The following is a 14,306-nucleotide window of genomic DNA, read 5'->3' as shown; positions in this document are numbered from 1 at the left end:
AAATCAAATTTTTGATATTGATCACACCAAAGAACTTTTGGTCACACCAATTTTTTTTTCTGATATTGGAAAAAGGCTACAAATGTCCCTACCAAAACTCTAATAATTTCCTACCCTTAAGTTATTGAATTATAGACACACATTATTTCCCTTATAGCCAAACACAACCTAGAACTTTCTCACTTTCTTATTGCTCTACTTTTTACTCATCAAGAAGATTCCATTTTTGTCAAAGATCAAAGTTTGTCTTGAATTTCACTCACATATTTATTCATACCTATGTATATCACAAAAACTGTTGAAAATTTTGAACTTTGATATCCCATTATGTGAAAAATGGACCCTATTCAGGTGCTAACTTACTACCACTTAATTTCCATAATACTTTTTGATAGTGATGTGTAAGTGGTGTTGTCAGAATAGCTAGAAGATGCTTTGTGTGGTCTCTTCTAGAGAGTAATATTATCCTTAACAAAATTTACAAATGAATTTCATATGCATCATCATTTTAAAATTCAGTATCAGAAATTAAGTTGATAATTATTAGATGGAGATAATTTTATTGGACTAGTTAAATTTTTAAATAATACTCCCAAAATGTCACATTTAAAAAAAAAACTAAAATACTTGTCATTTTATATTAACAATGTAATTTTATATTTAATCTTCCAATTGCATCCTCTAATAAATATTTTTAATTTATTATTTTTTCACTTAATATTAATGTTATTTTAAATACACTAATAATTAATCAGAATAATTTGGTAAAGTCATCATTCTCTTTCATTTATTATTGTTTCTTAATATGTATGAAGTGGACCATTGCGACAAATAATTCGGAATGAAGGAGTATTAGTGTAATATATTAATATAAATAAATCAATTAAATTTATAAATTAATAAATTTGTAAAAAATAAATTTGTAGAAATCGTGGCCGTCGGCAAAACCGTTAGTAAAGTTATATCCCAGCAAAATTTGGTGGTAGTGCATTAATATAGTCATTGTAATTTGTAACTATCTATTTATCTCTCCGAGGTGCTTAATTGAGTCATTGATGAATTTGGCAGTGAGAAATTAAAATGCTTACATCACTAGATTATAAATTTTATGTCATGTGTATAATAGATGGATAATGTATCGTCGGCATAACCTAGGAAAGATGGATAAAGTTACATGCATGATGCATGTATCAGCAGGAAAAGTTATCAAAATATATTTTAAAATATGGTCAGTGAATAAAGCACTATAAACTTTCAAAGTAAATGGGAGAAAAGTTTTTATGCATTGACTATGGTTGTCCCATTTTCATAAAGTAAAGATGTTTCATTATTACTTGGAGACCCTTTATCTTGAAAATGATACAATATATTTTAAATTAACATCCAATTAAAATGGACTATTTTGCTACATTACCAACATATTGAAATTGATAGTAGAACATAAAAAAGATCACCTTTGAAAATGCGAGGTTTTTTTAAATGATATATTTTGAAATTATATTTCATTAATGTTATCTATAATGGTGAGAAATGGTTATCATCTATATAAACTACTTTTAAATTCTATGCCTAATTAATGTGGGATTTGGCTTCTTCCCAATACTATCTATGAATTCGATCGAGACTCTGCATGAATCAAAGACTTTTCACTTTCACTCGAACACTCTCTAAAGTATTTGTAAGATAACTATTATATGAGGTGTGATTCAAATCACAATCACATACCAAATACTCTATTCTTCTAAACTAAAAAAAAAAGACACTCAAAAATAGAGTATTAAAAATACAAAGACTCGATAAAAAGAGAATAGGACACTAAAAAACTTTAAGAAGTGAGTCTTCAAACAAGGAAAATTATCTCCTTAAATAGCAACTACGATTCTGAAAAAAACTTAGTATTGACTTTAACAAAACCAATTAAATCTAAAAACAAAAGTTCAACCTTCTTTACTAAAATCAAATCTAAATCTTTAAAAAAATCAAATCCAGGTAAATTGTTTTCAAACAAATTTAAGATTTAAATAATCTTTATCAAATTAATTTAGATTTTAAAATACTTAAATAGCGCATTTTTAATCAAATCTTTAATTGAACTAAAACGAAAATAAATTTAAAATTTAATACTTAAGTGATATTCAAACAGACATAGCAATCCGCGTAAGAGTCAAATAGAAATATGTTGTTTCACACTAAATCAATACATTTTATTCAACAAATTGTCTAAAAAATTAGCCATTTAAATGTAATAACATATTTTATATTAAAATATATTTTTGGACAAATTCTTTTGATGACATATTTTTGAATATTTGGACAATTTTACTATTTTTCATAGTGTATTTATTATTAAAATATATTTTTGGAAAAATTCTTCTGATAATATTTATTTTTGGTATATTTAAACAATCTTACTATTTTTAGAGTTTATAAGTTGTTTTGCCGCTTCCTAATATGGCTTTTGATTTTGTATGATCTTTGGTTTGAAACTTGAAAGTCTTGGAAACAAGTTCATAGTTTTCTTAGAAAATTGTACCTATGAGATTCTCCACCAATAAGATGATTCATAAGTGAGGTATTGGAGATAATTATTGTCTTAATTTTTATTAGAAAATGAAAAAAAAAAATCAATTCTTCATGTGCTTTAGAATCTACCTAGTGATGTTTTTGATTGGATGCACTTGCTAAATGTGGAAACTTATTTAATGTCGTGGTTTTATTGATAATTATTTTTGCACATGTCTAGTGCGATATTAGTTGCTTTGAACAAAGTTTATCATTTCAAATAAAGAAACGAGTATGTATAATAGTAGAATTTAATTGATATAGATGGAAAGAGTTTTTACACAGTTAATTATAACTGTTAAATATTGATATGCGTTTGCTTTTTTTTTTTTAAATACATTTAAAATATTATATATAAAAGGTTGTGATGTAGTGATGGTCAAAAATATTTTACACAGATAGTACATATCAGTTAATCTCTTATTTATATATTAAAAGATGTCACATATAAACACATAAGAAAATAATACACTTCTACAAAATATATTTTTGAAAATATTATATTATTATGGTCGTTTAAATAATTGTAGTAATAATTCATTTTCGTGCGCATGTCATCTCTTTCTTCCACATGCAGCGACCTTGTCCTCATAAGCTTCTTCAAACTAAAAAGTAATCAAGTTCATACGCTTTATCTTTCTTCCTTTTTTTTTTCAAAAGCTTTCTTCCATATTATTCATACACTTTCGTCCATTTTTCTCAAAACAAAATCCTAACATCTCTCTCTTTCATATGCAGGGAACTCGTCATCATAAGCTTATTCAAACTAAAAGGTAATCACGTTCATACGATTTATCCTTCTTCTTCTTCTTCATAAGTTCTCTTCCAAGTTATTCATATATGTTCCATGTATGACATTAGTTCTTTTTAAAAAGAGTTTTTTCATTTGGCGTGATTATCTTGTTTTATGGGTTATCTTTACTTTGGTTATGTTTCCGTCTATGGTAACATGCTGTTAATGTCCTGCTAGTTTTTGTTTTCAAATTAGGTTAACATTATGAAAGTGGTTTATATTTCGAAATCTTGTTCAACAGTTTATGTTTTCAAATCTGATTGAGTTAATGTTTTCAAATGTATTTACATTTGGCATGGTGTTTTTTGACTTGTAGGAAAAGTGAATGAAAAATTAACTCAAGAAAGCACATACTATGGGTGTGATTCACAAAATGGTTTGTGTTGCTATGGAGAAACAATACAAGAAGTATGAAGATATTGTGGAAGCTTTATCCGCCTTATATTTTTTTCTTCATAAGCAACACAAAGTAGATCAATTTCAGATCACGCGACGAATCTTTTCAATAAAATGTACATTCTTGAAACATTTTTTGAGTTGATATGTGGTTGTATGTTGTTATTGTTTTGTTGATAAATATTGTTGTATGTTGTTGTTATTGATAAATGTTTCTCAGAAGATCCAGTTAAGTTTATTATATTGTATGAAGATTTCCTGTTTCACTAACCCTTCACTAAACATGCATTCATTTAAATTGATTTAGAAAATAATAATCTGAAAATTAAGTTATATTTGAAAATCAACTTAGATCAATCAATGTTTTTTTGAATTGCATGCATCTTGTAATTCATCTATCGTTCTTTAAGACATAGAACTTGGTTCAATGTCCCAATTTCTTCAAAGCAACAGTTCATTATCTTTTAGTTTATATTGCAAAACATCAAATTTGTTGAGAAATTCTGAATCATCATCATCATTGTCATCATAACAATAATCATCATCGATTAAAATAATGATGATGATGGTGATTATGACTCTGAATTAGTCAACATACTGATGCTTTGCAAAATAAACTAGAAAAGAATGAACAGTTGCTTTGAAGAATTCGGGGCATTGAACCAAATTCTACGTGTGTGAGAGATGAATTATGAGATGTATGTAATTCAAAAAGCAGTGGTTCGTTTAAGTTGTTTTTCAAAAATAATTTAATTTTTCATATTATTATCTTCTATATCAATATTAATGATTCTATATGTTTTGTGAGGTGTAGGAAAAAAACATTCCACATATTTTATAATAAACTCAAGTATACGTATCACAATAGTTATCTTTTATAACCGTGGTGAAATGTTCATTATATTCTAAATAAATTATTGTTCTTTGGTTTCAAACCCATGACCAAAATATATATCACAATAGTTGTTTAAGATAATCGTTGTGATAGGTAGCCCGTTACCTAGTTTATCATCACGGCCACACGCCCGTGGTAGAAACCAGCATACATTCAATCAAACACTACCTAACAACAAACATACAAGCGTCATTATATGTACTAGCGTTCAAACGGGCACTCTCGTGCCCGTTTGTCCGCTTTTTTAATGCGCACAACATCAAAATGCAAATGAATATTTTTGTGTAAACTTTGTGATATTATCTCTCACGTGCGCGTTAAACTGTCCATTTTTTAATGCGCACAACGTCAAAATGTAAATGAATATTTTTTGTGTAAATTTGTGATATTCCTTCTCGTGTCTGTTTGGCCGCTTTTTTAATGAATATTTTTTGTAAAATCTTTGTGATTCTCTCTCTTTTCAAGTTGGACAACTATGATTCTCTATCTCGAATTGGCCTCCATATCTTTAATTAAGTGTAAATAGTTTTGAGTGCTTCTTATATTCAGGTATGAATATACTGTTGCTTATAAATAATTAAATAAAAAAAACAAACTAATCTACAAAATTTGTATAAATAATTTTTTTTATCATATTAAAATATCAAAGGAAAAATTAGTAAACAATAACACAAAAATAAAATGATAAATTAATTTTTTGGTTAACACTGATTTACTCTCTGTCATATAGGCGAGATTTGAGTTACCCCTTATAATTTATTTATTTTTGGATTATCCCTTTGAAATATGAAAAATTCTATGTTTTTGCCCCCAATGAACCCCTGTAAAATTGTTTTTTTGATTTATCCCCAGTTTTCACTATTTTTTAAACACTTAGGGGGTACCCTAAAATTAAGGGGGTAATCTAAAAAAAATATAGGGGATAACTCAAATCTCGCCTGTCATGGTAATTGATAATGTATAATGTATGATTATCTTTTTTTATGTTGTATACATCATTTATGGATTGGAAAATGAGAGCAATCCTTACTATATCATCATGCAGTTAAACATTAGAAGTTAAGCGCACACACACAAAATTAACTACAAAGAGTAGAGATTAAATGGTAACAAATGTGGAATAAAAACATGTCAACCCAAAATCTCTCTGTCACCCTAAGATATTAAGCATATCAAAATTTAACAGAACCACAAAACATAAGAATAAACCAATGCTCATTAAATATTCTCTTCTGGAAAACCAACTAAGCATACTAATTTAGCTAGTCAATATAATCGTTGATCCTTCTCAAAGAGACCCAAAAGTATTTAATTGGATTCAGTTATCCAAAGGAATGACTTATAAATGTAGATACTTTGACAAATAGTATCTTGCTTATTTGTTTGCATAGAGACAAATGTCTCAACTCCCACTTGCAACATCAACACCAAAACAATGTTACATTTCATTTCTCCAACTTCAATTTTCATTGCATGACATCCCTTTGACCTGTTCAAACATTAAAAAAAGAATATATTTGATAAAAATATTTTGGTAAATAAAACATTAAGAGATTTTAAAAGAAAATTTTATTTGCAATACATAAAAATGAAAATAAACTAATTGCTACCCTAATCACTTCCAAATGAAAGGAAATAATATGCATTGTAATAGAGTACTGACCAACAAAAGAAGTTAACCACTTATTGAGATGAAGATTAATGACCAGTGGCTTCGTTCCAACAAAATGCAATGCATAATTTCCTTTATCACTTAAAAGTGTTGATTCGAGGAGAGAAGAAAAAGATTGTACTTTGTTGTGTTTCATTAACCATCTTCTGAGAATTGAAATAAATGGAGAGGGGAGGACAAATTGTTTGTGGATGTGTATCAAGTAGTTTTATAAATGAGGAAAGAAAAATCAAAGTTGTATAAATTGAAAGAAGTTGTGTTGAGAAGTTATCATTAATGGATGTGCATCATATATTATGTTCTTTCGGTAACTGTTGGTAACCGTGTGTAACTTGCTTAACTGCCTTGTTTTTGTTCAATTTCTTTACATAAAAAGTTGATAAATTATGTAAAGGATGATTTGGAAGAAAAAGTTGAGAAGTTATTTAAAGGGCAAAATAGGAATGAAAATAGGTCAGCCCAAAATACCCTATCCTCTTTATATATAGTTATAGATATCACAACCGTTGTCATATTTGTTTTTCGTAGTAATGAACAAAGAAATGAGTTTTGCTGAGATTGGAGTTTGTCAAACATTTTTTATTATATTCTCTTAATCAATTACATATTTCCAATGGTTCAATTATATTTTCACCAATCGTTCAACACATGTTCTTGTTTTCGACCAACAAGATGATATCTATTGAACTTGTTAACTTCTAATTCCTCATTCAACTAATTAATTCAATATCATTACAATCTGATAATGTATTGTGACTCTAAACCTAACGACATTCATACCAATTAACAATTACATATGATGTTATTATAGATTTGTTAAATAAAAAATAGGGTTAATGAACTTTTTGGTCCCTCTAAATATTGCAGATTTCGTTTTTAGTCCCTCCAAAATTTTCCTTTAAGAAATCGTCCCTTCAAAATTTTTCGTCTAAACTATTGGTCCCTAACGTTAAATTTGCTAGAGATTAGCTACGACTTTAGCCACTGATTAGCTACGAAATTTGACGTTAGGGACCAAAAGTTCGGAAGAAAAATTTTGAAGGGACGATTTCTTGAAGGAAAATTTTGGAGGGACTAAAAACGAAATTTGAAATATTTAAAGGGACGAAAAAGTTCATTAACCCTAAAAAATATATCTAAGTTAAAAAATCAATTTCAAAATTTAACATAGAAAAAATATTAAGAAGGAGAATAACAACACCGATATAACAAAACAAAACTTATATATAAGATTATGATTAACTTACAACTAATCTCAACATAAGAGAAAATTAGTTAAACATAGACATGATAATCTTACAATACATAAGAAAGACAAGTGATGGCAAGTTGAAAATGATTTCTTATGCCGCGTTCCACATACTATATGCTCTTTAATAACTAAAATATGTAATATTCTTTAAATAAAAGTTGTTTTTGTTTATAGAGATTGAGTAAGTGTAGTTTTGCTTAGTGGATCAAGTTTCTTCACCCTGAAAATTTTTTCAGTTGTGCAAATTGTCTTTTTAAACAAACACAATTTTAAAGGTGATTTTTTTTTCTTACTAGACAAACAAATTTGCTTATTATCTATTTCGACAACAGCTAATTTTTAGTCATTACTCAATTCAGCTTGATTGTTTTCCTTTTTCACTTCTTTCTTGGCTATTACTACCTCCGTTCCTTTTTATAATAATCAATGTATTTGGTCTGTTTATAGACTAGATACATTAATTATTCAATGAACCTAAAAAGTGAATTGTCTCTTATAAAAAGGAACAGAGGTAGTAATATATAAAAACAGGGAAATACATACAAATTTCAGTTTTCATGATAACATTTATAAAATACAAAAATTAGAAAAAAATCATATGTTTTCTATTAATTTAAATTAACAAGTATCTTAATTTTACTATGAAAATTACTTATTTTAAACACTTACCAACTTCAAACTTGTTAAAACAACTCTATAGATTCATCTATCCTCTTTTGATATCACAATAATTGATCTCACATTTTATTTTTGATTTCCTTCCTATCACTCTAAAGGAAAAGTAAGAAATGAAGAGGAAGAGAGAATGGATGAACTTCATATTTTAGAGAGAGAGAAAAAAAAGGGAAAATGCAAGTTTTGATCCTTAAATAATCAAATCAAAGGCTTAAGGACCACAAAAATGCACTTACTTTTTGTAGATCATTCTTAATCATGTTATTAAATCATAATTTTCACTAAAATATTTAGAAATTTACTGATATATCATTACATTTTTTTCCCAAAATTTATTCTAAGTCCAATCAAAATTAATTTATATTTCATCAATTGATTTCTCAAAACCTTCGCTCAATCTACCAAAAACGGTGGATTAAACATGTGATTTTAACTTGTTTTTCATCCTTCAATGTATTGTGAAGTCTAAAAACATGTTCAAACCGTTCAGGTCAGTCATAAAATAGGATATATTAGTCAAAGTAGAGGAAAATGTTCAAAATCTTGACTTAATCCTCCAAAAATGATAGATTAAATAATGAAGCTTATCTATTTTGTCATCCGTATCACTAGATATATTTATATTTTAATCATGAATATGAGTTTTATATTTATATTAATAATTCATAATTTGACTAATATATTTTCTGACATCATAAAATAGCCTTAAATGGTAAAACAATACTGATAAATTGAGTGTATCAAGTTAGTTAATATAGTTTATACTTGATTTTTTAATATTGTGAAATAAAAAGAATAAAATATTAAATAATAAATCAATTTTGATTAATAACACATAAAAGGTTGATGAAGACAATTCATAATTTGTTTAACGAATATCTAAGCATAAGAAAAAATTTAAATAAAAATAAGTTAATTAAAAGAATGTAAAAAGTTGTTTAATATATTTTAAAATTTAATGTCCAAAAATAGTCAATATAACATATTTTTATATTTTTGTTAGTTAATAAAATAGTGAAAGTTTTGTAAAAAAAAAATAGTGAAAGTGATTAATAAATTAAAAATAAAATAAATTTTTAATAACATGATAATTTTTATTCTAAAAATATTTTACAAAAAATATTATTTACTTTATAAATACATGAATAACGTGTAGTGTAAATATTTGATGTCAAAATAACATTGTTGTCAATACTCCCTTAGTGTGTGTCTATATATATATATATATATATATATATATATATATATATATATATATATATATATATATATATATGAGGGTTATATTGACTCCAAGAGTAAGCTATAATAACTTACTCCACATCTTGACCATTAATTCCTTTCAATCTAATGGTTAAAATTAATAGGGAATAGTTTTCTCTTTCCACATTTAATGACTTATTATTTTTAACCATTAGATTGAAAAGAATTAATGGTCAAAATGTGGAGTAAGTTATTATAACTTACTCTTGGAGTCAATATAACCCTCCTCATATATATATATGTGTGTGTGTGTGTGTGTGTGTGTGTGTGTGTGTGTGTGTGTGTGTGTGTGTGTGTGTGTGTGTGTGTGTGTGTGTGTGTGTGTGTGTGTGTGTGTGTGTGTGTGTGTGTGTGTGTGTGTGTGTGTGTGTGTGTGTGTGTGTGTGTGTGTGTGTGTGTGTGTGTGTGTGTGTGTGTGTGTGTGTGTGTGTGTGTGTGTGTGTGTGTGTGTGTGTGTGTGTGTGTGTGTGTGTGTGTGTGTGTGTGTGTGTGTGTGTGTGTGTGTGTGTGTGTGTGTGTGTGTGTGTGTGTGTGTGTGTGTGTGTGTGTGTGTGTGTGTGTGTGTGTGTGTGTGTGTGTGTGTGTGTGTGTGTGTGTGTGTGTGTGTGTGTGTGTGTGTGTGTGTGTGTGTGTGTGTGTGTGTGTGTGTGTGTGTGTGTGTGTGTGTGTGTGTGTGTGTGTGTGTGTGTGTGTGTGTGTGTGTGTGTGTGTGTGTGTGTGTGTGTGTGTGTGTGTGTGTGTGTGTGTGTGTGTGTGTGTGTGTGTGTGTGTGTGTGTGTGTGTGTGTGTGTGTGTGTGTGTGTCTTAAATAAGTGTCAATTTTTAGTGCTTTTGTATATATGTTTTGTGGCACGTATCAAGACTTTTTGTTGATATTCGTTGAATAATTCTCCGATTTGTGTATAAATACGTATACTTTGTAAATAGTTGTATTTTCATATACTTTTATACCGTTTGATAGTATTTGTGTCTTTTTGTAGGCATTCTTGCATATTTGGAGCATGAGCAATAAAGTGTCGAAGACACGACTTCAAACGCGCGATTTTGAGCAACGAAACCAATTCATCAAAGAATAAGGCTCAAAATAAGGATGATAAAAATAATCAATTTGGTTTCCATTTTGTCATTGTTAGATAGAGCATTGAATAAGCTTTCCAACGCTTCGAACTAGGCGCAAATCGGAGTTACGGTTCTCAAGTTATGGCCGAAATAGTGCAGAATTTTATGCTGTCTCTGGCGTAATTCTCCGGGCAAACTTTGGGCTCGCCGGACGAGCCTGACTGACCAAAAGAACGTGAAAAGGTTGTTGTGTTGAGCCGCCGGGCGAAGCGGTCTGGAGAGAAACACGTTTTAAGGGCCAAAAACACATTTTTTTAGGTTATGGTTTGGGTATTTTTTGCTCCCACTCCATCAACAAACATTTTTTGAAGGTAAATTAGCTTAGAAAACAACTTTGGATGTTGCATACGGATGATCCGGGATGGATTGATCATCAATCGGAGCTGACAAACAGGGAGATTTTTTGGTCATTTCTCTTCTTCTTTGTGTATTTATCTTTGGTTGGGTTTTGTATATGATTTTACTTTGAACTCATGTATATTTGTTGATCATGGTGTTGTATAAAGTTTGCTTTACAAATCATTATTGATGTCTTCCTTAATATTTTTGCTTTATGTTTGGATTTGGGTTGTTATAGACATGTACCTCACAAATCTTGATTAGGGATGAATATCTATTAGTTCTAGACTCTAGAGATAGTTTTTGGAGCTAATAATCGATGTGGGTATCGAAGCTTAATGCCTCTGTGTTGTATGTGTTGGTTGAGAGATCGTCGACGCGAGCAATATGGTTGTTTGTTGTGTTGTTGAGGTTGGCTGATAGATCGTCGCCGAGATGATATAATAGTTCTCTCTACTTTGGGTTAGAAATGACTTAGGGTGTGAGCGATGCTTGATGATATTGATGAATATTGTAGGTTGAGTATAAGTGGTCGATAAGTTTAAGTTTGTAAGAAGTAGATTATATGCATGCCTGATAAGTCTCTTCTTTCTGAAAAATGAATTCTTTTTGTGTTGATATTTACTTTTCCATTTTTATACTTTACCTATTCAATCCAAACACATAACTGCGGAAACTGTTGAATGACAGTTTGGTAGCATTAATCTCTATGGACACGATAAATTCCTGGATAAATACTTCCAAAACTTTTGTTGCTTGCCGCTTTACCACTCCAACAAAATGGCACCGTTGCCGGGGATTGGTGTTTTATTGAATTTGCATTGCAATAGTTTCTATAGTGTCGAGTTTTGTATATATCGCACATATTGTATATTCTCACTTGTTTATATTGATACTTGTATATGTTTAGTATACTTGCACATATTTTCTATACTTGTAAATTTGTTATAGTATTGTTTGTTTCCTTTCATGTTTGCTTGTGTGTGGTTAGGAATAGCCGGGCAGAAGTAACTTGAAGGAATGTTCTTAAATAACAGCCGTCGAGCTTACAATATAAAACAAGCATGTTTATTATTTTTAGTTTGTGTTTATTTTAGGTAGTGTGATGCACTTGTCTAAACAAATTTAGATCGGACCAGTTCTTAAATTTCAAATCTTCACTTTTTAAATTTGTTTAGACAATTTCATATGGTATTTTAGTTTGTGTATATTAATAGTTGTGTGTTTGTCTTTGAGCTTGTTTTGAGTAGCTTGAGGAATTTAAGGTGATTTTCCAAGTTTGATCGTTTCGACTTGCAAGTGTATGATAATGATTTTGGTAAAGTTCTGTACACGTTCAAGGTATGTGTTTATCGCTTTCTAGACTTTAGCATATTCATGATACTTAGGCTTTTTACAACTTTTATGTCATTCATTCTTTTGTATACTTGTTAGTTTGTGAATCACTTTAGTTTCCACCTTTTTGTGAGGTAGCTTTCCATTGTTCACATATGCTGGAGACCACAATTCTTGTTCTAACTGGATTTTATTATGCTTGTTCTTTTGTTTGTGTTGATTATATGATGCATGAAAGTAATCAAGGCATTTTTGTTTCATTTTGAGCACAACTACCTTGCCCAAATAGTCAATTTACCTTGTGAGTGTGTGATCATTAGTAACCCCTTTGAGCTTTTTGTCAATGTCCATGTTGTTTTGCTAAATGCTTGTCTTTGAGTGTTTGGTTTTCCTTTTTGTATGGATGTTGATTTCTTTTTTCTTGAACCCTCAACTTTGTGTTGTTGTATGAATTTTTACCTTGCCTTAGAAAGTAGGGAGTATTCACATGATGATACGGTTGAATTCAAGTTGGGGAGAAAAATGATTATGCATTTGTGGTTGATTGCTATGAGGTTGAAAGAAAAGAAAAAGAAAAGAAAAGAAATGTGAAAAAGAAGTGAAAAGAAAAAGAAAGAGAAAAGTTTTGAAAAAAAACAAAAAAGTGTGGAATAATGTTGTGTTAATAAGTATGTGATTGGTTTGAGAAATTTGGGATTATGAAGAAGTTTGATTGAAATTTTGTGTTTGAACTTTTGTGAGTTGATCACTCCCTTAGGTTTGGGCAATTTTTGTTTCGATTAGCCTTAGAAATTATCCCTTGTTTGTTCACTCGACCATATTACAACCTTAAAAATTCCTTGTGATTCTTGCTTTTATGTTTTCAACATGATTTTTGAATGGTTGCATAATTTAGTCTTTTCTTTGCAAGATTGTTGGATGAGTGAAAATATCCCATTTTTGTGTTTTTCATCTACCGATGATTGTGTGCTAGGTGTGATTCATTTGCGATCTAGTGTTGTTTTGGAATGTTTGGCATATTCTTTGTATTTAGCATTTGTGTCATGTTTATGTTGTCGTCGTAGTTAGTGGTAAGTATATTTACTTTGTGTGTACCGTTTTGCATTTAAGCCGTACATTTGTTTCCATTTTTCAAAACTTGTTGATTCGTGATTTTTGGATTTTTGCGTTTGTTTCCTTGATTTAGTTGATTCTTGTTTAGGGACAAACAAGTTTAAGTTGGGGAGAATTTGAGAAGTGTCAATTTTTAGTGCTTTTGTATATATGTTTTGTGGCACGTATCGACACTTTTGTTGATATTCGTTGAATAATTCCCCATTTTGTGTATAAATATGTATACTTTGTAAATAGTTGTATTTTCATATACTTTTATACCGTTTGATAGTTTTTGTGTCTTTTTGTTGGTATTCTTGCGTATTTGGAGCATGAGCAATAAAGTGTCGAAGACACGACTTCAAACGCGCGATTTTGAGCAACAAAACCAATTCATCAAAGAATAAGGATCAAAATAAGGATGATAAAATCATCAATTTGGTTTCCATTTTGTCATTGTTAGATAGAGCATTGAATACGTTTTCCAAAGCTTCGAACCGGGCGCAAATCGGAGTTACGGTTCTCAAGTTATGGCCGAAACAGTGCATAATTTTATGCTGTCTCTAGTGTAATTTGTCGGGCGAGCCTGACTGACCAAAAAAACGTGAAAAAGTACTTGTGTTGAGCTGCCGGGCGAAGTGGTCTTGAGAGAAACACGTTTTAAGGGCCAAAAACACCTTTTTTAGGTTATGGTTTGGGTATTTTTTGCTCCCACTCCATCAACAAACATTTTTTTAGGTAGATTAGCTTAGAAAACAACTTTGGATGTTGCATACGGATGATCCGGGGTGGATTGATCATCAATCGGAGCTGACAAACAGGGAGATTTTTTGTTCATTTCTCTTCTTCTTTGTGTATTTATCTTTGGTTGGGTTTTGTATATGATTTTACTTTGAACTCATGTATATTTGTT

Source organism: Vicia villosa, linkage group LG7 (genome assembly GCF_029867415.1).
Source record: "Vicia villosa cultivar HV-30 ecotype Madison, WI linkage group LG7, Vvil1.0, whole genome shotgun sequence".
NCBI lineage: Eukaryota > Viridiplantae > Streptophyta > Magnoliopsida > Fabales > Fabaceae > Vicia > Vicia villosa.
The sequence above is the reverse complement of the archived record's forward strand: the minus strand, read 5'-3'. Positions refer to the sequence as shown.